The sequence below is a fragment of the Panthera tigris genome, chromosome D1 (genome assembly GCF_018350195.1).
Source record: "Panthera tigris isolate Pti1 chromosome D1, P.tigris_Pti1_mat1.1, whole genome shotgun sequence".
Lineage (NCBI taxonomy): Eukaryota > Metazoa > Chordata > Mammalia > Carnivora > Felidae > Panthera > Panthera tigris.
Genome location: NC_056669.1, coordinates 93,130,705 through 93,157,364, shown reverse-complemented (window position 1 = coordinate 93,157,364; position 26,660 = coordinate 93,130,705). Strand labels below are relative to the sequence as shown.

The 26,660-nt window shown below is 37.2% G+C and overlaps 1 long non-coding RNA gene across 1 annotated transcript in view; it reads left to right on the top strand.

Moving 5' to 3' along the window:
- LOC122231198 overlaps positions 1-26,660 on the top strand; it is a 419,598-nt gene that overhangs the window by 32,385 nt on the left and 360,553 nt on the right. The window contains exons 2-3 of the long non-coding RNA XR_006208392.1: positions 24,182-24,268; positions 26,236-26,285. This is a non-coding gene — a long non-coding RNA (uncharacterized LOC122231198). The remainder of the gene's footprint in view (positions 1-24,181; positions 24,269-26,235; positions 26,286-26,660) is intronic.

Below are 26,660 nucleotides of genomic sequence, written 5' to 3'. Positions count from 1 at the left end.
GTGTATGCATTCATTATTTTTTTTTAACGTGTATTTATTTTTGAGACAGAGACAGAGCATGAACAGTGGAGGGTCAGAGAGAGAGGGAGACACAGAATCTGAAACAGGCTCCGGGCTCTGAGCTGTCAGCACAGAGCGTGACGCAGGGCTTGAACTCACAGACCGCAAGATCATGACCTGAGCCAAAGTCGGATGCTTAACTAACTGAGGCACCCAGGCGCCTCTACATTCATTATGTGATAGATATTATGAACTGTATCTACTTTGTTGGCTGTAGTGAACAAGTATGGGCAATTCTTTTTTTTGGCATATGTATCACTTCTCTTGAGTAAATACCTAGGAGCAGAATTACTGGGTCATAAGGTAACTCTACATTTAATAGTTTCAGAAACTGAAAACCTATTTTCCAAAGTGTCTATAGCATTTTGTATTCTCACCCACAGTATATGAGGGTTTTAGTTTCTCCACAGCTTTGACAACATTTTTTTATCTGTCTCTCTGATTGTATCCATCTTAGGAGGCATGAAGTTGTATCTCATTGTACTTTTAAGTTATATTGTCTCCTAATTTAATGATATTGAGACTATGTGCTTATTGGTGATTTGTGTATATTCTTTGGTGAAATATTTATTCAAATCTTCTATTCATTTTTGAATTGGGTAATTTGACTTCTTATTTTTAAGATTTATTTTTATATTCTGCATATGAATCTCTTATTGGATATGTGATTTGCATATATTTTCTCTCAATTTTTAAAAAAAATATTTGCTTATTTTGAGAGAGAGAGATTGTGTGCACAAGCGTGGGGAGAGGCAGAGAGAGGGAGAGAGAGAATCCCAAGCAGGCTCTGCCCTGTTAGTATGAGCCCACTGTGGGGCTTGAACTCAAAATCCATGAGGTTAAGACCTGAGCTGAAATCAAGAGTCTGTTGCTTAACTGACTTAGCCATCCATGTGCCTGTCTCCCAATTTGTAGCCTGTTTTCTCACTGTCATGTTGATAGCTTTTTAAATATAAAAGCTATTAATTTTTGTGTCTGATTTATCAAATTTTTCTAATATTTTTTTGTGTTCTTGATGTCAGATGTAAGAAATCTTTGTCTAACCCAAAGAGACAAAGATTTGCTCCTATACTTTCTTCTAAGAATCTTAGAGTTTTAACACTTATACTAAGCTCTATGATCTATTTTTAGTCAATGTTTTTTATATAGTTTGAATAAGGGTCTAAGTTCATGTTTTAAATGTGGATATCCAATTGTACCAGTAACATTTTTGGTAAAAACTATTATCCCTCTATTAAATTACTTTAGCACTTTTCTCAAAAATCAATTGGCCATAATGTAAAGGTGTATTTCAGAACACTTAATTCTTTGCCATTGATCTATGTCTGTCCTTACACAAGTACTACACTGTCTTGATTACCATAGCTTTGTAGTAAGTTTTAAAACTGAGAAGTGTTAAGTCCTCCAACTATGTTCTTTTTAAAGACTGTTTTGGCTCTTTTCTTTATGCTGTTTTAAGAAACATTGGTTTATCCCTTAGGCAATGCTTATCACCTCTACCAGACTGTTAGCTTTTTTAGAGGGGGAAGTTTGTCTTACTCATTTCTATATCCATAGCAGCTAGCACATTGTACAGCTTCAAAATATGTTTGTTGAAGCTGTAATATTCACATTATGCAAGATGACATTATGACTACCCAATGCAATTATTTAGTATATGCTGATGAGATTTGATAAGCTGCGTTAGAAAGTGCACTGGATTGGGAGATGGGAAGCCCTGACTTTGGTCCCTGATTTATGATAGGCTAGTATCTGGCCTTGACAAAGTGAGGAGCTACCCTGAGCCAGTTTCTGCATCTATAGAGATGAAGTAAGTGCTAATTGTTTTCTAGGATATCTTCTGATTCTAAGATTGTTTGTTGGTGTAAGATATCTTTACCAGTATAGTAGTCCATCCTTATGTGAAGTGTCATTTACCTGCAATCAACCATGGTCTCAAAGCAAATGATCCTCATTCTGACATATCATCAGAAGGTCAGTAGTAGCCTAATGCTACATTGCAATGCCTACCTCATTCAGCTCACCTCATCTCATGACGTAGGCATTTTACCACCTCCCATCATCACAAGAAGAAGGGAGAGTAGAGTATAATAAGATATTTTGAGAGAGTGAGACAAAGACCACTTTCACATAACTTTTATTATGATATATATATTTTTATAATTGTTCTACTTTATTAATTGTTGTTCATTTCTTATTGTGCCTAATTTGTAAGTTAAATCTTAGGTGTGTATGTATCAAATCATCAAAACACAGTACATGTGGGGTTTGGGACTATCTGCAGTTTCAAGCACCCCTTGGGGGTCTTGAAACTTACTCTGGAGCATAAAGGGGGGACGAGTGTAGTAGGAGAAATGATATTTTGCTCAACTGCTATGTGACAGGTAATGTAATTAAATGATAAAAGAAATGTAAGAGATGGGCATGTTTTCAAGGTGGTGAGTTGTACGTGTTTAAAATAATGCTCTATCTTCAACTTTCATAAACATCATTGTTATAGAATATTACACCTCCTTTAATGCCTTACTTTTGGTATGGATGGCTTCCCTTTATACTGACGCTCAGGTATTGAATATAATTCTGAAGAGTTCCAGTTACATTTGGTAAGTCGTCAGGACCTTTATCTTAACACACTTCGAAATTCCTTATTACTCAGGCTTCATGCATCAAGCATAGGGATGTAGATACATTAGCATTTTTTCTTCCTATGCCTTAACTTATGTGGCAAAACAATTATCACTGCTGTATTAGGAATTTTGGAAATGAGCAACTGGGTTGTTGAAATCCAGTGCTTTTTCTCTGCCCTTTGGTCAGAAGTGTTGCCTGCAATCTAAAATGTTAGAGGAAGAGAGAAATGAGATGAATAACCCAAATATAGTAGCTCATTTCAGAGATCATTTACTATTACAGCAGCCAAAGCAACCACTTCTCAAAAATTGCAAGCAGGCAGCTCTACTTCCATGGTCTGCGTTATGATTTTTCAAGGAGTACAAAAGTGAAATTTTAGCCCAAGATTCTATGGTTTGCTTGAGTATATTTCTCTAAGAGTTTGTGAGTGGCATTAGCAATTTGTTATTTGTTAATTAATTTTAAAAGCCAAAGCTCCACGTAAGCCATTTAATTTTTCTTCTTTTAAAAATGTTAACCCTTCTGTGGACATTCAGCCACAGGGCAAGAACACTCGTAATGGACTAGAAATACCAGTTATAGGATTGAATCAATTCATGTATTTCCCACAAAGTGTAAAGAACGATAAGTAGAATAAACATGTTTTTAAATTTTTTTAATGTTTGTTTATTTTTGAGAGAGAGAGAGAGACAGAGAGAGAGAGAGAGAGAGAGAGAGAGAGAACAAACAAGTGGGGGAGGGGCAGAGAGAGATAGAGGGAGACACAGATTCTGAAACAGGCTTCCAGCTCTGAGCTGTCAGCACAGAGCCCAATGCAGGGCTTGAACTCCGAATGGCTAGATCCTGACCTGATACCACGTGGGACACTTAACAAACTGAGACACCCATTTATATTCAAAGTGATTTATATTCAACCTTAATGATTAGTAATGAATGTTTCTTCTTTCTGTAAGGGAGAGAGTATAGACTAATACCCAGTTTCCTGTTCAATGAAGAGAAATTTGGTCTATTTAATTTATATGTATTGCCTTAAGGTTTTGTTGGGTTTTTTTGGTTTGTTTTTGTTTTTGTTTTTTACCAATACCAGTTCTTTCTTGGATCACTAGGGTACAAGCAAAAATTCACATTCAGTTTTATTTGTGAGTGCTCTGGAGGAGGGGAGGTGGGCTGGGGGAAGAGTGTTAGAGTCTGCAGCAGCCAGACCATGTAAGACTTTGCAAGCCAAAGCAAGGGGTTTTTCTCTATCCAAAGAACAAAGGGAAGCCATTGAAAGATTTCATGTAGAGGAATGGTGTACCCCAACTTGTGTATGTGAAGATCACCTGGGCCGCATCAAGAAGAATAAATTTGTTGGAACAAGACACAATTTCCAGGATGGTTTCTAGAACTATCTGACACTCCATGTAGTCTTCCAAGGTATGAAAATAGGATATATATAAAGGTATAAATAACTTAGATCCAAGGAAAGTCCCATATTCCTACCCACTGAGGCATGTTGCTTTTTTTCCCCCCTAATGACAGGACATGTTTTCTTGTGGCCAAGCCAGGGACAGAACTTCTCACAGAACTGCAGAAGGCACAGAAATCATAGAGGGATCGTGATACTCACGCATGTATTCCAGGATTGGGATCATGGTTGCTTTCACCCTAGTAGACATGATGTAGCAAGAAATATTTAAAAAGCCTAAAACCCTCCAGAAAAGGAATAACATGGTACACTTGAAGGCAGACTTCATTATGGAATTTGCAGAGAACTTTGAGTTCTGCTATATGACTCCATATTGAATAACCTCTGTTAATCCTACAGCGTCTGTCCTTTGGCTTTCTGGTGATGTCAACCTGATGGGCCTGGTACATAGACTATGTAATCCCTTCGTTGCCAGGATCACATGCCTGTGCCCACATAGTGGAGACTTGGGAATTGAGGGAAGGGAGGAAAGCAGAGAAACAACCCCATGTGGGTATGCATATGGACCCTGAAGCAAGACTCACCCTATTCAGCTTCCTCTTCATGTCTAGAGCCTTCTGTGCTTTCAGAAATGTTGGGAAAACCAAGGCAGCTCTAGTAGCTTATCACAGGGATGAGTGTTTAAAGTAGTGGCAGATGCATTGTCATGGATGAAGGAAGCAACGAGGGATTGGGTTATATTGCAGATGTGCAAAGCACTTTAACGATGCAAAATTGGGAGGACTGGACAGACACTCCCTCCAGGACTCTCTTAATTCTCTTCCTCAACCATTTTTTTTCCCCTGTCTTCCCTTCCCTCCTATCTCCTTTTTTGTTTCTCTTAAAAAACATTCATTATAAACATAATAGAACACTGACTCAATGGCTTCTGATGACACAACTGGTCTTGGAAAAAAGCATATAGTCTTGAAGATTACCCCCAGAATGCTCCTCATTTTTCATCCCATCCATTGCTGCAGATTAAAATCTGACTGATGACTCATCTCCTGGCTTCTCTTATGGGATTGAAGGCTCTGAAGTGATCTTTGTATCTGCTTCTGGTTTACTTCATGCTTATTTGTTACATGAGTACTTTTTTTCCCCTTTGAAAGGAAAGGATAATATCAAGATTTAATGGTGTTGAATCACATTATCATCCTTGACTTAAGAGGCATGGGGTAATAAGGTGAAGGACCCCAAGATGGGAAAGAATATTAATCATCTAATTTTTGAAAAAAAATAATCCTGTGCTCTGCATATTTATTCAAAATAGCATGCCCCTAGATGTATCATATGGTCAATGAGAATTAGAGTTGATTTGAGGGACCCGTAGAATATTAATTCCATGAGGTCAGTACTGTGTCTAACCTATATTTTGTCCCTAATTTTTAATGGAGGGAGCTGTACTTAGTTGGCTTTCATTAAATAGTGAATGAGTGGCTGTCTTTATAGTGAGAGACAATTTTGCACAGAGAGAGTTAATATCAGTGTGTTTGGGTTTTACGATTAAAAATTAATAATTGTTCTCTCCTCATTCTGAGGTCTGAAACAGCTGAGAATTCAGACACAGGAGTCAGACAGGTGGAACTTTAAATAATGCCCTTCTCACTAATAAAACTGATTTGGAGACTATGTCCTGACCTGCAACCAAAATGTGATTTCCTAATGCAAACCCCTATACCCTTGAATTTAAAAAAAACTTAATTATTCTGTCAGAGATATGATCACATTTTTCTCTTGAACCTTCTAACCCAACTCCCTCCTCTACTCCAGTCCTGGGGATAGGTTCTGCTTCTGTAGGAGATCATCTAAGATGAACTTTTTAGAAAAGGGGAGGTCATGGGGTGCCTGAGTGGCTTAGCTGGTTATGCATTTAACTTTGTCTCAGGTCATGATTCCAAGGTTAGTGTGTTTAGGCCCCATGTCAGGCTCTCTGGTGACAGCTTAGAGCCTAGAGCCTGCTTTGGATTCTGTATCTCCCTCTCTGTCTGCCTCTCCTTCACTTGCAGGTGCTCTCTCTCTCTCTCTCTCTCAAAAATAAATCAAAATTTAAAAAAATTGTTAAAAAAAGAAAGAGAATAAAAAAAGAAAAAAGGAGGTCCACATGAGTGAAGTCTGAGTTCACTGAGCTACAGGAGCCATGTTCTTTTCCCAAGTCTGTTCATTTCTGCTTCCATGGAGAAGAGTTCTGGTGAAGAAGACCTGATTTGTTCCTTCCCGTCTAGGGAATACTTTCTTGTTTATGAAACCTTAGGAAGTAGGAATTAAATAGCCCCCATTTTCCTCCTCAGAAATGTGATGAAAAAAGGAAATCTGAAATTTCTTAATGGACTTGGAAGAAGATACGAGAGAAAGGTCAAAGTTGTATTTTAAGGGGCGCCTGGGTGGCTCAGTCGGTTAAGCGGCTGACTTCTGCTCAGGTCATGATCTCGCGGTCCGTGAGTTCGAGCCCCGCGTCGGGCTCTGTGCTGACAGCTCTGAGCCTGGAGCCTGTTTCGGATTCTGTGTCTCCCTCTCTCTGACCCTCCCCCGTTCATACTCTGTCTCTCTCTGTCTCAAAAATAAATAAATGTAAAAAAAAGTTGTATTTGAAGACTATGAAACTTAACCTTTGAGTTCTGAATAAATTAGAAGAAAGTGGAAGCCATTTGTAACAAGCGCTGGTTGTTTTTGATCTATTTTGAGAAAGTTATTTATTCAATAGGTAAAAATTAACTGAACATATATTATGTACTAGTTTCCATTCTAGGTTAGAGAGATGAACCTCTGAACAGAGATATAACTACTTTGATCTCATATGGCCTTTATATTTTATTATAGAAAACAGAAAATAAAGAGAAAAGTACATGCTACAAGCTAAGTAGTGATTAGTATAGTAAACACAGTGAAGAAGCATGAAGTAGGATGAAGGGTTACAGAATGAGAAGTATGTATCTACTCACATAAAATCATTGGAGAAGACTTATTTGAGTAGGTGACATATGATCAGGAACGAGAATGAAATGAGGGAGTCAATAAGGCAGAGTTCTAGGACAGACATTCCAACTGGAGCTAACAGCAAGTGCCAAGTTCTGAGGCAAAAACTAACTGGTGAGGGGAAAGTAGCCTCTTTAGAATGAATAAGAATTAGATACTTTTGAAATAGAAGGAAAAGAGTAAGGTCTGGTACTCTGGATTTTAAAACAAAACAAAACAATTTTTTTTTCCTGAAGGTAGTATAAAATCACTAAATGGTTGGAACATAAAAGTAAAATGATCAAATATAGTTTTAAAAATATCTCGATGGATGAATGTATAAATAAAATGTGGTATATAGATACAACGAAGTATTACTTGGCAATCAAAAAGAATGAAATCTTGCCATTTGCAACTACATGGATGGAACTGGAGAGTATTATGCTAAGTGAAATTAGTCAGAGAAAGACAAAAATCATATGGCTTCACTCATAAAAGGGCTTTAACAGACAAAACAGATGAACATAAGGGAAGGGAAAGAAAAATAATATAAAAACAGAGAGGGGGACAAAACAGAAGAGACTTATAAATATGGAGAACAATCTGAGGGCTGCTGGTGATGGGATGGGCTAAATGGGTCATGAACATTGAGGAATCTACTCCTGAAATCATTGTTTCACTGTATGCTAACTAATTTGGATGTAAATTTTAAAAAATAAAAAATAAAATTAAAAAAAAAATCTCACTGGATACTTGCAGTAAAATGGTCATAACACTGCCAGAAAGAAAGCAGCAAGACTCCATCAAGAGAATTGTGTACGGAAGAATATGGCATATGGATTCGAGAAGCATTTGTGGACAATGTAGTCCTATGATGTGCCATTCAAAAGACCTGGTGTTTTCAGAAGATTATATAGAGACATAGTCTAAAAGCAGCAATAAAGAGCGAGTATTATACATATTCTACCTCTGGGTACTTAGAGAAGACAGGGAAAAAAAAAGGAAAAAAAAAAAAAAGAACAGCCTCAAAGATGATAAGGATTCAAGGCAATTAGTCATGGAATAGTTACTGTGCTCCCACCATGAATGTGATAGCATTGTGTTTGGTTCCCAAGTTACTGGTGCAAGTTCGGGTCATTTCCCAAGTACAGTAGTAAAGTATTGCCTTTTGGAGTTATATTCAGGCTGGCTGCTGGTGAGGAAAAATCAGTAGGGGTAGTACATCTACCTCTGGCTACATATATGAGTTTTAGACAAACCTCTTAATTATCCTCTCTTTCCTTTGCAAGATGGATGAGAAAATGATTGAAGCACAGAGATTTTCAGAGTTTGATTGAGATGAAGTAGTTTTGCAGAGCTGATATTACATGCTTCAGAGGCGCTTAGATGAATAAATGATAATCACTGTTATCAAAAGATTATCCCTATGGATGTGTATATATTTCACAGTAACATAATATCACTACTAATAACTGTTTATCCAGACACCTACCATGTTGTAGACGCTGATGCAACACTCTTATACATTAGTAACCTTTATGTGTATCAAAAATTTCACAGGGATCTCCAGTCCCACTGCTACTTATTTTTCTGTATTCTAGAATTAAAAGAACATCTTTGAAGTTATTTTCATGTTAATAAAAAGTGCATTTCATCATTGCAAGCACGTGCCACAAGGCATCTCAATAAGCATCATTCTATTCTGCTCTGAACCACTACTGTACTAATTATAGGTCTGTCAGCATGTTCAATAATTTTATAGTTAGACTAAACAGCAGGAAATTTTACTCTCTGAGCTATGCACAAAAACCCTGGACAGTGCACTTGGTAAGAAACTTGGGTGGTAATTCACCATTGGCACATTGAATGGATTACAGGCAACTGCACCATCCTCTTCTTTCAACTGTTCTCTCCCAATGAATGCCAGAGCTCAGTGGCTCATGAGAATGCCCAAGATTACTCTCTATGGATTCAGAAAGCCCACACTATCACCTCTTGAAGCAATGAGCCCAGATGAGATGTGGATCATTCACTCTATACATATTTGTTGAGTATTTACTGCAGTGAGTAGTGCCATTTTCAGCCCTTTCAATGCAGTGATTGAGTACCCCTGGCACAGAACACTGACCAGGCATTGTGGGGAATTAATAATAGTAACAAGGGGTGGAAAGCTTACTCTCTCATGGGCTGCTTAATTCTTGAATACCTCATGCCACTAGGGTAACAGAACGGTCTTTGAACTCAAGAAATATATGTATAATGCATATAATTTATTATGTGCATATGTGTATATAAACACATACACTTTGTGTACATCTCTATTAAATGTGTGTATATGTGTGTGAGGATATATATTCATACACATGTATATTCACACTCATACATTTCATACATGCATGCCTTTAAATAGAAGATCTTTGTCATAAAATTAGGTCATAGCATACAATAATGGCAATATTCACACATTTATGATATTGAAAATATTTTTAAGATTTTTAAAATGATTTTATTTATTTTTTGAGAGAGCACAAGCAGGGGAGGGGCAGAGAGAGAGGGAGGGAGACACAGAATCCAAAGCAGGCTCCAGGCTCTGAGCTGCCAGCACAGAGCCCGATGTGGGGCTCGAATCCACTAACTGCGAGATCATGATGTGAGCCAAAGTCAGATGCTTAACTGACTAAGCCACCCACACGCCCTGGATATTTTTAAGATTTAACCTGATCAGGGGCGCCTGGGTGGCTCAGTCAGTTAAGCGGCCGGCTTCGGCTCAGGTCATGATCTCACGGTCTGTGAGTTCAAGCCCCGCGTCGGGCTCTGTGCTGACAGCTCAGAGCCTGGAGCCTGTTTCGGATTCTGTGTCTCCCTCTCTCTCTGACCCTCCCCCGTTCATGCTCTGTCTCTCTCTCAAAAATAAATAAACGTTAAAAAAATTAAAAAAAAAAAAGATTCAACCTTATCATGCATATTCATTGTAAGAAAAGAGAAAATACTTGAAAGAATTGAACATGAAGGTAATATTTAAAATCCCACCATGCAGAATCTTTTATTATAATTATACTTGCATAATTCATTCCAGTCTTTATTGTATACATTTAATGCAATTGTGATAATACTTTATAGGCAATAGTGTATCCTACTCATTTATTACTCCTTAGTTTCAAAGTCTGGCTGGTTTCCAATTCTGAGAACTTGTATACATTACTAAACTCATCTGTAGAGTAAGGCTAATGAAAGGGTCTAACTCACAGGTCATTTATAGGATTTGAAAGAGATAATACATGGAAGGTGCTTAGGACATTCCTGGAACCATTTTAGTGTTAAAAAAGAGAGTTAGCTACTAGTAATAAAAACTAGCCATATTTAATGGCCACGTGAGATCTCATTATATGAATGTTTCTCTTTATTACACACTTATTATGGGACATTTAGATTTTTTCCTAAGTTTTTTTTAAATAGTGGCCTAATTATACTTTTCATTTGTTGAGAATGGTGTGGGATCTGTTGTGCATTGTCTTTAAAGGAGAAACAAATTGTAGAAATGTCTCTGAGGCATTCCATTTGTCATTACAAAAGAATGGAGGAACAAGAGTTCTAGAATTAAAAATTATTGGATTCAAATTCTATCTGCCCTTCTCTTGCTTGGTGTCATTAGGAAAATTATTTAACCCTGGCTCAGTTTGGTGTTGGTAGTTAGCCCAAGACACGGATGTTTCTCCTTATTAATGCCAGAGGCGCATTCCTAGGAGGCCCTGTCTTCCATATAGGGGGAATGGAACATGCATAGGACTAAACTACATCTACTGTCCATAGGCTAATACTATTAGTCCTCCTGATATGGAAGGTTGACCAATGTGCCATATCAGTTTTCACCAACAGTAAAAGACCCTCACCAATACCTGGTCACCCATGGTTGATTCTTTCTTGTGCTGTAGTATTAGTGATTAGCATGTTTGCTACTGAATGGCAGGTATCCAGGCCAGTGTAGCTGCAGTGGTGGTAGAGAAGTTGTGTCAGGTAAGTTTGTCCTGTGCTGCCAGGGATGTGATATTTCTTAGTTATTGTTTGACAAGTGCTAAGGACGTAGATCTTTTAATTTTTTTAATGTTTATTTATTTTTTTTTTTTTGAGGGAAGAAAGACAGAGCATGAGTGGGGGAGGGACAGAGAGAGAGGGGGAGACACAGAATCTGAAACAAGCTCCAGGCTGCCAGCTGTCAGAACAGAGCCCATTGCAGGGCTCCAACTCAGGAATGGCGAGATCATGATCTAGGCTGAAGTCGGATGCCCAGCTGACTGAGCCACCCGGGCGCCCCATGCATGTAGATCTTTTTGAGGCTACAGATATGTTTGTGTGTTTATTTAATTTTTAAAAAACAGTGTGTGTTCATTATAAACAAATTAAAAAGAGCTGCAATAATAAAAAAGTAACAAAATAGTACACATCATTCCTTAACCCAGACATGAACACTGCAAGATGTATAACCTTTGTGTATAATTCTTCCACTTCAAGATGTGTAAGTTTTGTGTATAATTCTTGTGTGCAATTCCTCTCTCTTTCTTTCTTCTTCTCCCTCCTTTTTCCCCATTCTTTCACCTTCTGTCTCCCTCTTTCATATCATGCATACTCTTCATATGTTTATATGTCTCCCTATAACCCATTTATGCAGATTCTTCTTATACTGGATTATGGCTTAACATATTGCAGATATCTTCCCCAACCAGTTAGTCTACACTTGCAGTATAATTTTTAATTGCTAAATACTATTCCCTTAAATAAAGGTAGCAGGAAAGCTCCTTTTGTTGGACATTTAGCCTGCCCATGAAAAATTTGGGGGCGGGGGAATGCATTAATCATTTTCTATTATTAAATTTTGTGTGCAATCATCTTATTAATTGTATTATTTGTATCTAGTAGCATAGATTTATATTTGTAGGTAATCACTTATAAATACATAATGTTTATTGCATAACTATTCATATATCCAAATATTAGAAATATATCATTTCTAGGGCGCCTGGGTGGCTCAGTCTGTTGAGTGTCCAACTTTGGCTCAGGTCATGATCTTGTGGTTTATGAGTCTGAGCCCCACGTCGGGCTCTGTGCTGACAGCTCAGAGCCTGGAGCCTGCCTCAGATTCTGTGTCTTCTCTTCTCTCTGCCCCTCCCATGCTCATGCTCTATCTCTCTCTGTCTCTCAATAATAAATAAATATTAAGAAAAAAAATTAAAAACAAAGAAATATATCATTTCTTTCAATATCCCTAGTGACTTTGACAGGACATCTGTTGTTGTTTTAACATGATTTATGGTTAATTCAGATGGTAGATGGATAGGACATTGATAGGTTACAAGAAATAGCTAAAAATCTATGACTCAGACATTGTAAGTTATGTGTCATGTGTACATCTAGGGATATTAGATGTTGTATTAAGGAAGGGAACATTGAATCTACTGAGTTCAAGCCAGGCTTCTTTGTAAAAATGCACCAATATTTTTAAATCATTATAGATTTCACAATTGGAATTGCACTTATGTTTGAATAGAAGATTGCTTGAGCAATGATCCTCTGAAAACTGGCCCTTTACATTACCTGGGATTAATGGTCAGTTCCTCAGTTAATGTCCTGAGTTTTTGGACCAAGGCAAAAGTCATCTGTACTCCTACTCACCAGTCATTAACTGGAGTAATGATGGATTTTGTGGAAGCATCATTGCTGCCATGACAATAATTGACACTTTTAAGATCTATTTTGCTTGCTTTATTTTTCTTGATTGTTTACTTTTGGCTACTGATCAAGTGGCCATTTGGGAGAATTATTTGTTTTTAGCTCCATAATTATCAAATGCTATTTATTAGGATATAAACATACAAGCCACATATTTAAATTTTTGCACACAGCAAGTGAAGGAGAAACTGTATAAAATCCATACTGACTGGATCTAGGCTGTAGTTATTCCTTATCTCTCTGTCTCTGTGGATTCCAAGGATATTTCCTGAGATGGTATTAAATCCTAACAGAAATGTGGGATTTCATGTTCAGCATATGGATACTTGTACAAGAGGTGATTGTATAACTACTTTCAAAGATGTATGTTTGCATGAGGCTGTTATTTTGTAGGTAGCCAGATTGTAGCAATTAGCTTGGGAATAACATGAATCTTTTAAAGTTTTCTATATTTTCATTATTTTAAATCCAAAAGCGATAAAAAGAAGTTGGTTTCTTATCTAGACTCTAGTGCTAATCACACCCTCAAACAAATGCTCAGTAGTATTAGAGATGTTCTCCATGTGGTGGATAGTCTCTCTTTCAAGACTGAGCGTTAGTCACAGTTGTTTTTTCTTATATCTATACATTTTACTCTTACCTGTTTAAATTATTACTTGTTTAGACTTTGTGGAAAACAAGCAATAAATTACCAGTGTCCTCTTCAAAGTTACTGTTTAATATTTTTTTCTTTTTTTCCTCAAATTATCAACTTGGTGATAGAGCATGGTTCTTGAGCCACATTTTCATCTCTCAGTTATTTTTTTTTACTTTGGTATTGTTAATGTATTTTAGTTTCAGGTATAAAAAATAGTGATTTAACAATTCCATACATTATTCAGTTGAGCCAAATTTTAAATCTGAAGATAATCTTACTGCTTCAACCTCCTATAAACTCGTTCACCCTCCTGAAGAAGCCACCTGGTGACTGTGAGGAAATTGGTTTTGGTAGTAGTTGTCAGTGATTATGGAGCAGACCAATGACCATTACTATTCTTTATTGATGGAATAACGTATGTCAAAGCACCATATTAAGTGTTTTACATATACGCTCCTTTCTTTTTTTACCACAAGAAATAGGCATTATTGCTCTATTTTTAGATGAAGAAAAATCAGAATCATTTAACAGCTTGCTTTAGAATTAGACCTGGTCAACTAATTGCTTTGCTATTTACTTGCTGAGTGAGCTTAGCTAAATTACTTTTCTGGTCCTCTATTTTTTAATTTTATTGACAAAACATAGAATATATATCACACAGGTTTCTATAGGGATGGAAATAAGTAGTATTTCTAAGGCACACATAATAAGAAGAAAGTTGTTATTCTTACCCCAAATCATGCATCTAAGTGGTTTTTAGAATGGGCTGCAAATGAAAACTCCTTTTTTCAGACAACTAATTTGTTCATCATGAAAGTCATATAAAGGAAAATTTAAATATAGTGCACTATGAGTATCCACAAACATAAAAAGATTCATAAAGTCATGGTGACTTAAAATTCATGGGGATTTTCAATAATTGATGAAGTAAATGTAATTATAATTAGATTATGGAGGTAATGAAGTTAAATTCAATATATAAAAAATTGTTTCTTCCTATGATCTTCTGCTTCTTAAGTGATCAACTTTTCCTTCTAAGATAATGAAATGATGTCTCTCAATTTCTTTGTTTTTCTAGTATGGCTAACACAGTCCTAGGATATTAAGTGTTCACTAAATAATTATGATTAAGAGCTTTTAGAAGGTTCTCTTTAAAAATAAATAAATAAATAAATAAATAAATAAATAAATAAATAAATAAATAAAGTAAATGTGTCTCTCTAGACTACAGAAATCCTGTGTGCAGAGAAGAGTTAACAGAATTGAGAACTGCTGTCCCCCGCAGGCTTACTTGAGAATTTAACTCCTCACTGGCACCTGAACTCAGATTTCAGGAGAATTTCCACCATTCTCAGAATTGTGAGGAATGTCTCATTGTGCCTACACTGTTTGCACAAGTAATGTGGCTTATGCTGAACACCTGCTTTCTTGTTGAGAGTCTGGAATTTCAGTACATACCAGGTAGAGAGAGAGAGAGAGAACCTAAGTGATCATCTTCCCAGTAAAAACCCTGGGCACTGAGGTTGTGATGAGCTTCCCAGTAAAAACCCTGAGCACTGAGGCTATGATGAGCTTCCCAGGTAGACAGCATTTCTCAAGCATGTATTGCTAGGTGATTTAAGCACATACTGTGTGAGTCTATTAGAAGAGGATGCTGGGAAGTTCTCCCTTATTCCCTTTGGACTTGGCCCCATGTGCCTTTTCCCTTTGCTGATTGTGCTTTGTATCCTTTCACTGTAGTGAATCATAGCCATGAGTATGACTACATGCTGAGTCCCAGGGGTCCCAATAAATCATGAGACTTGGGGAAGGTCTTAGGGATCCCCAACACACCTTGGTTCAGGGATCACCATGCTTTCCAAACAGGCCACACACACACAACCTCTCTGAAGCTTTAGGCAGTACATCTGGCAGGCAATGGCAAACTTCCAGGGCAGTAAAAAGAATAGGAGTGGATTGGGGTGGGGTGAAGCACAGTGGGGTGTGTGATAAAAAAATCCACTGAACATTAGTTAACAAGATAGAGGGGATAAATGGAGACAGAAGAAAGGAGAAGATTATTAGTGCCTTTGAATGATTAAATAATTATCTCTTCTCCTTCTAACCTGTTTCAGAACCAATTGAGAAATCAGGCAAAGGCAGAATGTGGAAGCCAGATTGCTATCTTTATTACTTATAAAGTCTGTGTTTTACTTTATAAAGGCGTAATTATTGAAGTCCCAATGGGTTTGCTATTAGACTTAAACAAATTTACCTATCCCATAAGATTATTTATGGCTTGTTCTGTCACCTCCTTCAGTTACTCTTATTGAGCTCTTTACTAACACAAGGGAACATTGGTAATAGAGAAGCATTATCACTTAATTTTGGAGACTGTGGCAAATGGAAGGACCAATAATTACTTCAAATGCTATCCAATTACTAAGCAAGATAAAAGAGAGGTGGAGTTCAATAGTGTGGAAAGTCAATGCTAGGAATTCACAACTGGTATGTGAGGGAACAGACGTATTCTCAAAATAAGTTGTTTCGCAAGCTCCAAGAGACTTTCAATCAGAAGTCGGAAATTCAGTCACTTCAGAGACAAATCTGTTAAGCAAATTAGAGTGTTAAAGAAAGAGGGAAGGATTTGGTATAGGTTGGCCATATGGATGTCTTTGAAATATCCTGAGTATTTTGAAGTTCTACCACAGAACTACTGGTGTACTGTCAACCTTGTTAGTGAAGGTAAAAGTTTGAGCTGTTGCACTAGAAATGCCAAATAACTGACTTAAAATAAAAATTTGTTTTCGATCTCACATAGTGGTTTAGGCCAGGCAGGGTCAGGTTCCTGAAGTTAGAATCCTAGATTCTTCCAATCTCGGTCCATCTTTCCTAGGATATTGCCATCCACATATGGGTGATGATGGCTTATCATTTCACACTCATTCTTGGTAGCAGGAAAGAAGTATAAATCCCTTCAATTTAACAATATTGCCTGAAAGCTGCACATTCATTTTTCTCACATCGCATTGTGATCTTAGATTCATGACCATCATCATCACACTGTGACCTTAGGTGAAAGAGAAGCTGAGGTGTGCCTTTTTAATTTTCCCAGGAAGCCATGTAGCCTTTAGAAAAAGGGGGGGGGGGTATTCTCTACTATAGAAGGAAAGAATTATTGCTGCAGATCACTACTCAGCATTTAGTTACATACTCATCCCTTCAACCATCTATTTGGGTTCACCTTTTGATTCCATTACTATTCAAACAACTTACCCACTCCTCTAATAAAAAAAAAAAAAATCCCAACTGTCATCTGGGATATCTGATTTTATATAACTCCCATAATATTACTGGATGTGGTTTTAGATTTTGCCAATTAGGTTTGTAAGGGAAGAGTGAGACATTAGTCCTACTGTGCGCTGAGTGGTGGTATAGGTGTAGAGGATTCATTTTGTGGATGTAGACTGCAGTAGTTTGACATCAGCAGCTGCAGTTCACTGAATAATGGCAGCTTCCTTGGCGGTGGCTCCTTTAGGATTGTGGTATCTTTTTGATTATCAGCGACATCCAATGATAGCAGTGATTGTGTGTTTCAGGAGCTAGCATCTGTAGTAGGAACTTCCCGATTTCACAAGCAGCTTCTTGATTATTAAACATTCAGAAGCATCCTTGAAGTCCAGATTCTGTGTTCTAGCTTTAGGAGTAATTTCTTACAGCGTAAAGGGGTCTATTTCTTACACTTTTCCAGTGATTCTATAAGCCATTTAACAACTTGTAATAATGTATTGCTACTTAAAAACTGGCTAGTGTGAATTCTGTTCTTGGTAACTGAACCCTTCTGACAACTTGGTAGAGCCATATTATAAATAAGTTATTTCACTTACCTGTTCACTGATGTGAGCAAAAAATAAAATGCCCCCAGTCAACTTATAGCCAAATAATAGATAGCTAATTTTTATTGATAATTTTCCATGTGTCAGGCATCTACAAGTTTTTCCAATGATATTTGGAAATATGATATGTGATGTCAATAATCATTTATGTATTAGGAATTACTCTCCGTTTTCTGTAATGAGAAAGCTGAGTTTTTGAGGATTTATATAGAACTGTAGTTCAGACAGCATCTGAAATCAGATGATCTGGTGCAACAGTTAAACCACTCAGAAGACATTTATTAAAATGCTCATTAAGCATAGAGTAAATTGAGATTCTAATAAAGATGAAGTAGATACACAAGGTATTAGGACGAGGTAGAAACATTGGGGATGTCGATGGGTGCGTTTGAATGTTCTAGGCAGGGGAGGGCACAGGAGCTGCATTACATTTGCATTTAAAAAATCATTCTGACTGCTGAGTAGAGAATGGTTTAAAGTGCAAGCATGTCTAGATGTTCAGGGACCCGTTAGTTGAATAGTACATAAGTAAAGTTGTAATGGCCACGGTGTCAGTTTAGGCAATGGTGGTGGGGATGGAAAGAAATGCAAAAATGGGACTGACATTTGAGAGGAAGATTCAAGAAACAGTGATGATTAATATTGGAAGTGAGAGGAGGGAACGAGTGGAGAGTAACATCCATATTTCTGATTCGAGAAAGTAGTTTGATGTTGATACCATTTCTTCTGTATTCATGGACTATATAGTTCAGAGATACATATTCTGGACAAAGGAATGGCTCCTTAATAAAGGAGTAGAATTGTGCTGAGAATTTTGTACCCCTATCGCTGTCTTAAAAACTGAATGCAACATTTTTTTTTCTGATCAAACTGTGTTGGTGAGTTTCATAATACTGATCAAGAAAGACTGATCTCTATTTCCCTGGAGACTCACTAATCTTGTTTGGCTTTTTCTGCACATCACCAGTGATGAGCATTTAAGAGTCATCCTTTTTCTTTTTTTAAAAAAATCTTTTAATAACATCTTGTGAAGTTACTCTTTTATGGAGGGAATGGAATTCAAAATAGTAGCTTTTAACTGCTTTGAACTTCATTCTGTTTGTCTTAAAATAGCTTCAGAACTACAGATAAAGTCAACAGATTAAGAAAGCACAAAGGGAAAAAATAATCCGCTCTCAGAATATGTAACTATTCTCATCATTAGTTAAACTAAATATTTCCAATCACTAAAAAGCCAATTAAAATAAAGCTTACTTTTAAAAAATAATTTAAATTGAGGTAGCACTCTATATAAAATGTGGTCTGAAAGTTTTGTTTTTTTTTTAAATTGAGTTCTGAGGGGCGCCTGGGTGGCTCAGTCGGTTGAGCATCCGACTTCAGCTCAGGTCACGATCTTGCGGTCCGTGAGTTCGAGCCCCGCGTCAGGCTCTGGGCTGATGGCCCAGAGCCTGGAGCCTGCTTCCGATTCTGTGTCTCCCTCTCTCTCTGCCCCTCCCCCGTTCATGCTCTGTCTCTCTCTGTCTCAAAAATAAATAAATGTTAAATTTTTTTTTTTTTAAATAAATTGAGTTCTGAAAACTCATATAACAATGTTTAAGCACATTTTCTCACTGGTAAATCCCATGACTCACAAGTGTTTGTTTTTTGGAAGAACTACTTTTATTAGGTAGGAACAGCTTGATTTTACTGTTCTTTTATCAAATAACACATTAGTGTCCAACAGAATGTTAATGAACACAATGGTATTTTATTAGCACGCTAGTAATATAATTTCAGCCAAATCAAATAACTTTGATATTTTACTTGAGGAATACAGACTTATTTTATCATGGATATTTATCTATTTATGGTTCTTCAAAAGATTGAAAATCAGACCTAAGCCTTAGTTTGTGTGTATGGTTCATTTTGATATATTGAAAAGTGAAATCGAAATGCTGTTTTACTCATTTAATGGGGAATTTGGGATTTGATATACAAAGATTCAGAAACTGTTGGTTTGGAGGAGAATGGGTCTTTTAGTTTACAAAGCAGAGAAACTTTTTTTTTTTTAATTTAGAAGTAGTGAAAAAATTGAATGACGTGTTTACATTTTGTTTGGTGTGTCCTAAAATATCTCTTCTGAAGGAAAGGATCCCCTTCCTCCGAGGTAACTTGACAATAATGAAACAGGAAGTCAACTTTGTACTGAGATTGCCAGTTGCCTAATGTTGTCTAAATATTCTCAAGGGCTTGTCTGTGTTCCACCATCTACTGTCTATAGCTAGACAGTCTGCTAGCAATCTGGTACAAAGTACATGGGGTAGAGATACAATCTCTTAAGACCAGGGTTTGCTGATCATCATCGAGTTCCATAGGGAGGTAATCCTTGCTCTCCTGGAAATATTCCCCAGCATTCAGAGCCTCAGCCAACTCCAGTTCCTGGAGCATAATAGTAATAGCTATGAGCAATAATGGCCTCTCTCTATTAGGCACACTGGTGCTCATTGCAAGGTAACATGTGATTTGATCCTCTTAACAACACTGTATGAAAGGCACTCAGTTACCTACATTTTCTAGATGGCATAGAGAAGTTAAATAGCTTTCCCTGAAACACACAACTAGTAGAAGGTAGAGCCAGAATATGGATCTAGATCTCTGAATTTAAGACTTTTAAGTTCTATCAATGCTTCTGCTTTATGGCTTCTTTTTTCTTAACTGGATAGTCACACTTACCTCTACTAATTGGCAGCTACAACATGTGTTTCTTTGTTTTAGATTTCTTTGCATGTTTGTTTATTTTTGAGGGTGCGGAGGGGCAGAGAGAGAAGGAGAGAGAGAATCCTAAGCAGGCTCCATGCTGTCAGCACAGAGCCCAACATGGGACTGGAACTCACAAACCCTGAGATCATGACCTGAGTTGAACCCAAGAGTTAGACTCTCAAATGACTGAGCCATGCAGGTGCCCCTCTGTGTGTGTGTGTGTGCGTGGTTTTGTTTGTTTGTTTGTTTTTTGAGAGAGAGACAGAGACAGAGCATGATCAGGGAAGGGACAAAGAGAGAGGGAGACACAGAATTTGAAGCAGGCTCCAGACTCTGAGCTGTCAGCACAGAGCCAGACATGGGGCTCAAACTCACGAACTATGAGATCATGAAATTAGCTGAAGTCGGACACCCAACTGACTGAGCCACCCAGGCGTCCCATCCCTTCTGTGTTTTTTAAAGGAAACTGGTATTTTTTATATTTGGGAATGTTGAAATTTCACTTGAGACTCCCCTTTATATTTATGGTGATGTTTATATTTTGTTTATTTGTTTATTTATTTTCAGGTCTTCTTGCTTCTTTGAACTTTAGAGTTGTTACTGTTTTTTGTTAGGATTTGGACTTTGAGATGGTTCGCTCTCGAATTTTAACAACAAAAAAAGTGTGTGTATTTTTATATGTTCATATATATAATAAATATGTGATTGGCACAGGCCTTTTTGTGGTTCTGTAAAGGAATTATTCCTTTCAACGACCATTGAAAAATGATGATGCAGCTTTGTTCCTTACCTGCTTTCTATAAAACACTTCTGGAAGCTGAGTTTCCTTAAGATAATTCATTCACAATGGTTATTAGAAAACACAAATTATTTACAACTTTGCATTCATTTGTGCTTAAGAGGATTATGATAAATTTGTTTCCAGTCCTGTGTTAAAATTTGTATTTTAGAAAGAAAGATGAACTTTGAAGTACTTTTTTTTTATGTTCAGGTGCCCATATTTCAGTGATCTTATGAATCTGTTTAAAGTATTTGTTGTTGTTGGTTTTGTTTGTTTTAAAATTAAAGTCACTCAGGATACATTCTCTTTAATAATTTAGGTTGAAAAAATACTGGCTCTGGTGGCTCCTGGGTTTTCTGGAAGGTGACTGCACCTTAGTCCATCCCTATACTCATAAATTCTACTTCAAGCAAATTTTAGGAACAAGAGCCCATGGAATCATAGGTTTAAGAAATGGCCTTTAAATATCCTCTAAACACAGTGAACACAAAGACGAGAATGACTGTTTCAGGGCAACACAGCTTACAAGTGGTCAACTTGGGCATAGAATCCTACTCTTTAAAGAGTAAAGTCTGGTGAAATTCCTACTAGATAAAAAGTTCTCAATATTTTGTCATCACTGTGTGCTTAGAGTTATGGTAAAAGTTTTGTGACTTATGCACCACCAAGTATTATCTATAGACAGACTAATATCCTTCACATAAATATATTGCTGCTTCTTATATGCTTACAGAACATGCTATTTATTTAAATTTCAAAATGTTACTAAGTTAATACTATATTTTATATAGAGCAAGACATCATCAATTTAAGATACACTATTATGGGGCATCCGAGTAGCTCAGTCGGTTATGCATCTAACTCTTGATTTTGACTCAGGTCATGATCTCATGGTTTGTGAGATTGAGCCCCATGTTGGGCTCTGCGTTGACAGCACAGAGACTGTGGCCTGAGCTGAAATCACAAGTCAGGTGCTTAAATGAATGAGCCACCTAGGTACCCCAAAATGCTTACTAATTTTAGAGATGTTAAGGTGTGAAAAATGACATCAGTCTTAAAAAAGATAAAATATAACAGTACTGTTTTGTCTATGGATATGATACATGTTAGGACGTCCAATAGTCTCTCTTCTACAACAAAAACTTGGAACTATTGGGTCACTTCATACTATATTGATATGCAGGACTTACCTTCCTGGTTATGATAAACTGCTATCATGGCACTGTGGTGAAGATTTTCTGAGCCCGTGCATATAAAGCTTATAGAAGAATGTGTGGCACACAGAAAGCAGTCAGTCAACATCGGCTCTTCTGATTGAAACCCCCATCACTGTTAATACTTGTACTAGTATTGCAGGGGGGTACACTTATATAAAAAAGGCAGAGATTAGTTATGGAACATTTCCCCCACCCCAAAAGTCCAAAAGTGATTGGCTGGAGGGCCAAGCATGAGAGCCCGGGATGAAGATGATGTGACATTTATATTTTTCCTGCCCCAAATATTCATCAGTGCTCAGGAGGAGTTGAAAATTAAGAATGTATTTGTTGTTCTCATTCTTGAGCATTGGATAGATACCTTGATTTACATTTGTGCATATGGAAATATTCCTGAGCATCACTTGCTTGAAAGTTAAAAGGGTACAATTACACTGGACTGGTAAGCTAAAGTCTGGGGTGTTATGCATGCAAATAAAATGACTGAGTTGATCTTTGGTAACATTGGGACTTTAACGATTATTCACCAGTATGCTAAGCATTTTGGTGTGGAATTCTAAATAACCTTTCAAAAGCTTAGGTTTCAACTACTTAAATGAGGATTAAAACAGATGATAAAATCTGTTTTTATTTTTAAGCTATAAATAAATTAGAAAAAAAAACCTTTGATTTTGGATTATATAAAATTTAGATAGAAGAAGGCTAGAAGTATCAACAGCAGAAATAAAACAGTGATATTAAGGATGTGTATTTGCCAAGCAATATGTTTAGCACTAATATAATATAGGATTTTTAATCCTTACAACTTTAAGAGACGGGAACTATTTGTGTCTTTACGAGACCGCCAAGGACACAGGCTCACAGAGATTAAGTAATTTGTCCAAGATCACACAGCTAGTAATACGAAGAGCCAGTGTTTGAAACCGGATCGCTTTGACTCCAAAGTTCTTTTTCTTAATCACTACACCATATGGTGTGTGCTTTTAGTTCACATTTAGAAGGGGTTAATTCTCTCTTTGCTGTTACTGGTCCCTCTGTTTCTTCTCTTGAGATGATCCCTTGATAATGTTTGTTCCTTGGCAACCCACGGAGTCCCTACAGGCATGAGCTCACATCAAGCCCCATGTTTTCCTTTGGAAAATGTTATTCAATACATATCAATTAATATGTGAGTTATTGCACTGAATACTTGAGAGGTTACACAAAGAAAATGTGGACACATATTCAGGAGTTTACAACCTTGCAAACATCAAAAGCACATGAGAGTGAGGAACCTTGCAAATTTAAATATTCTCTACAGATTCACTGAATAAAAGTACATATTTTATTCTCTTACATTTCCCCCTGGCATGCATCCCACCATTCCAAAATTGGACAGTCTATAATCTCTCTTGCCATCTTGTCACAATAGGCAAGTAGGAAAAACATGGCTGTTATCTCTGCTTTAATATGGTTTGTCAAAATTCTGGTACCATTGGGGTCTCTACAATGTCCATATGGTCCAATGCTTTGGAACCTGACGGTATAATCGTATCTCGTTAAGAGGTTGTATATTCACCACGACACCCCGCAGACAGAAGTCTCATTTTGCCATCATGGTGGTCCAAGAATAAATCAGAAATATGATAGGAAAGAGTGCATCTTCCTTCAGAGCTGCTCATTTAAAATGAGTGTGAGAATGCTGCAGGATTCCATAAATGTAGTATGTGGTACTGGGAAGCACCGTTTCGGGTGGGCTGATGAGTGTGAGTAAGTTAAAGCCAGTGAAACATTTGTCATCCATGCTACATTCTTAATCACATTTCATCTATAAGCTTAGTTTTTTATGGGAAAGGTACCAATGACAATTCCCTTGATAAATAATTTCCAAACATACCTGCTAGTGGATATGTAAATTGCATTTGACCACTTTCTATAAAATATTTCTCTTCCCAATCTGCTTGCAATTGTAGGTTGAGCAATAAAGTGACTAATAGAATCAGATCAAGAGCACTTTGTGGGGTAGCCAGCATTTCTTTGTCAGATATTGTCAGCTCTTTAAGATTTTCTTTGTAGACTGCTACATAGTTACCGCATTTAAAATTTGCTTAGAAATATCATATTTCTTTATATTTTGCACAGCTGGTGAAAAAAAAGTGCCCTAACATCAGCAGACCAATGTGACTTTTCTCTCATGCTTTGTTCGATTTTGATGCTCTGAGACACGAGGTATGGGCATTTTGTATTCAAAAGGGAAAACATATAATTTAGCAGCCAAACCACTCATTGGTGAAAAGGGATTTTATCTTTTGTTCAAACATATTATCACTATAATAAGCACCTAACCTAGCTATTTTTTGAGACCTCTGGTTCAAGGAGAATATTTAATGGGAGAAAGGCGTGGAGAAATTCAGCAATAGGTCAAAGGGAAACAGAAAAAAAATTACAAGAAACCATATCAGAATATGAAAACCAAAGAAGAAAAAGCAGAACAGTAACACAAAGGATAAACAGGGAAGAAATATATAAAGCAGTAGGTAAGAGCACAAACTTTGGAGCAGACTCACCTGCATTGAATTGCTAGCTATGTCACTTGCTAGTTATGCGATCTTGGGCAAATTATTTCATGTTATTTTCCTCATCGCAAAATGTTAGTGATAATCCATGCCATTGTGAAAATTCAGTGGTGTTATGTGTGTGTGTTTATATATATACACACACACGTACACACATACGTATAACTTAGTTCAATGCCTGGCACAAAGTCACTACTCCATCAATGGGAACTTTCTGTAAGATTTAACTTTCTCTAGAAAAGGAAGGACATGAGAGTTATTGGGAGTGGTAGATAGGCAGACACTGCCGTCTGTAAGATCATTCAGGGTCAGCTATCCCAAGTGCTGCTAACCCCTCAACCAGTCTCTTACTTTATGTTAATACTGTTCCAATTGCATATTTAGAAGCCAAGCAGGGGAACGGCCTGACCCACCCGTCAACATCCTATGTACCATGCCTCTGAATCTCCATGAGAGCTGAATCCACTATATGCATTTATCTGAGCTCACGCAGCTTTGTGGCATTTCATTCTCCATGGACTTCCTGGGAGCTGATTTAAGGTGCACACATCAATCAGAGCCTAATCAAGCTCAAAGCCAGTGGCTTCTGAAGGGATGAGACAAGCGACCATTGAGACCAGTTCAATCAAGGTGGCCCTTGGGTTCAGAGGCCCCCACCTGAAATAAATCTGGAGAGTGCCTTTTAAATTCAATGAACACTGATGAAACAGCTGCCCATAGGGAGACCCTGACTGTACAGAATAAATACATCTATCCCAGAGCAGCCATAAATAACACCCTTTGGTTTTTATGCGTAATTAACACTGAGTGGTAGCTAGTAGCTTGGCTGAATTATAATGACAGATTCTACAGTTACTTTTGTGTGTCTTAGCTTCAGAATAAATAGTGTACAATTATGAACCTATACGCTATGGTGTGTGTGTGTGTGTGTGTGTGTGTGTGTGTGTGTGTATGAAAACACATTTTGTTTATTGCTTTATTTTATTCTGCATAGGCCTATTAAGTGCAACTTATTTTTGTGAAAAAACATTGAGAATCACAATGGTACAAAACCCTTTGGCAATTATTTTAAGCCAAAGTATCCCTACAATAGTTAGATAGTAAGGTGAACTGAAATCATGATTGTTCTCCTTACCCTGTGGCATGTGCCACAGAGAGAACCGGAAGCTCCGCGGGCATAAACGGCTCCTCAGATATTCATGCCTTTTGAAACCTGCAAGTAATCTCTATGCTTGGATGTGCTGGTATGAGGTGAAGATAGCTGAGTGTGGATTCTCTGCTGTGTTTTTGTGGGACCTTTTCATTCAGCGTCATCTTGTCTATATAAAATAAAAACAATTATCTCTTTCCATGCAGATGTATATTGTCTCCATTAAAATAATGCAGTTTTAAGTGCGGTCTGTTTCCTATGGAATTCGTCACATGTATTCTGGTTCAAAGGTCACTTTCTTGCTTTTTCTTGGTGACACATTTGAATTAATGATTCATTTGATAGCTGATACAACTTCCCACTTAGAAACTTGACTGATAAAACAATAATTCAGAGATAATAATGTATCTTTCCTGTGAGTCTCCAAATAAGCTGAGGGTCTGATGATTTGACTTCTGGTTTCATTTTAGGATATGATTACTACTTTCAGGAATCCTCAGAAAATGCAACTGTGTCCAAGGTACTTGGAAGAGTATTGATGTATTACTGCCTCATAGACGTTGCAAATAATGTGTCATTAAGATGAAATGATGCAGAGCTTCAGAAGTTGTCACATTTTTGCCTAAGGAGACAACGAAAAAAATGAAAATTTTTGAAGTATTTGGCCATGAAAAAAATAGGGGGAAATGCGAAGAAATGCCAATGGGGGGAGTATACCTCTAAATGCAAAGACATTTGTCTAAGTCACAGCTCAAATACGAGCAGAAAATCAAACACTTCCTGGTCTAGCCTTACTTGGTGATGATGATCACTTCTCAGAAATTTTGAGGGCCAAGTATGGTCATAGAACTATGATATTTGGTTTAGTCACCTACTCTACCTGTCTCCTCAGTTT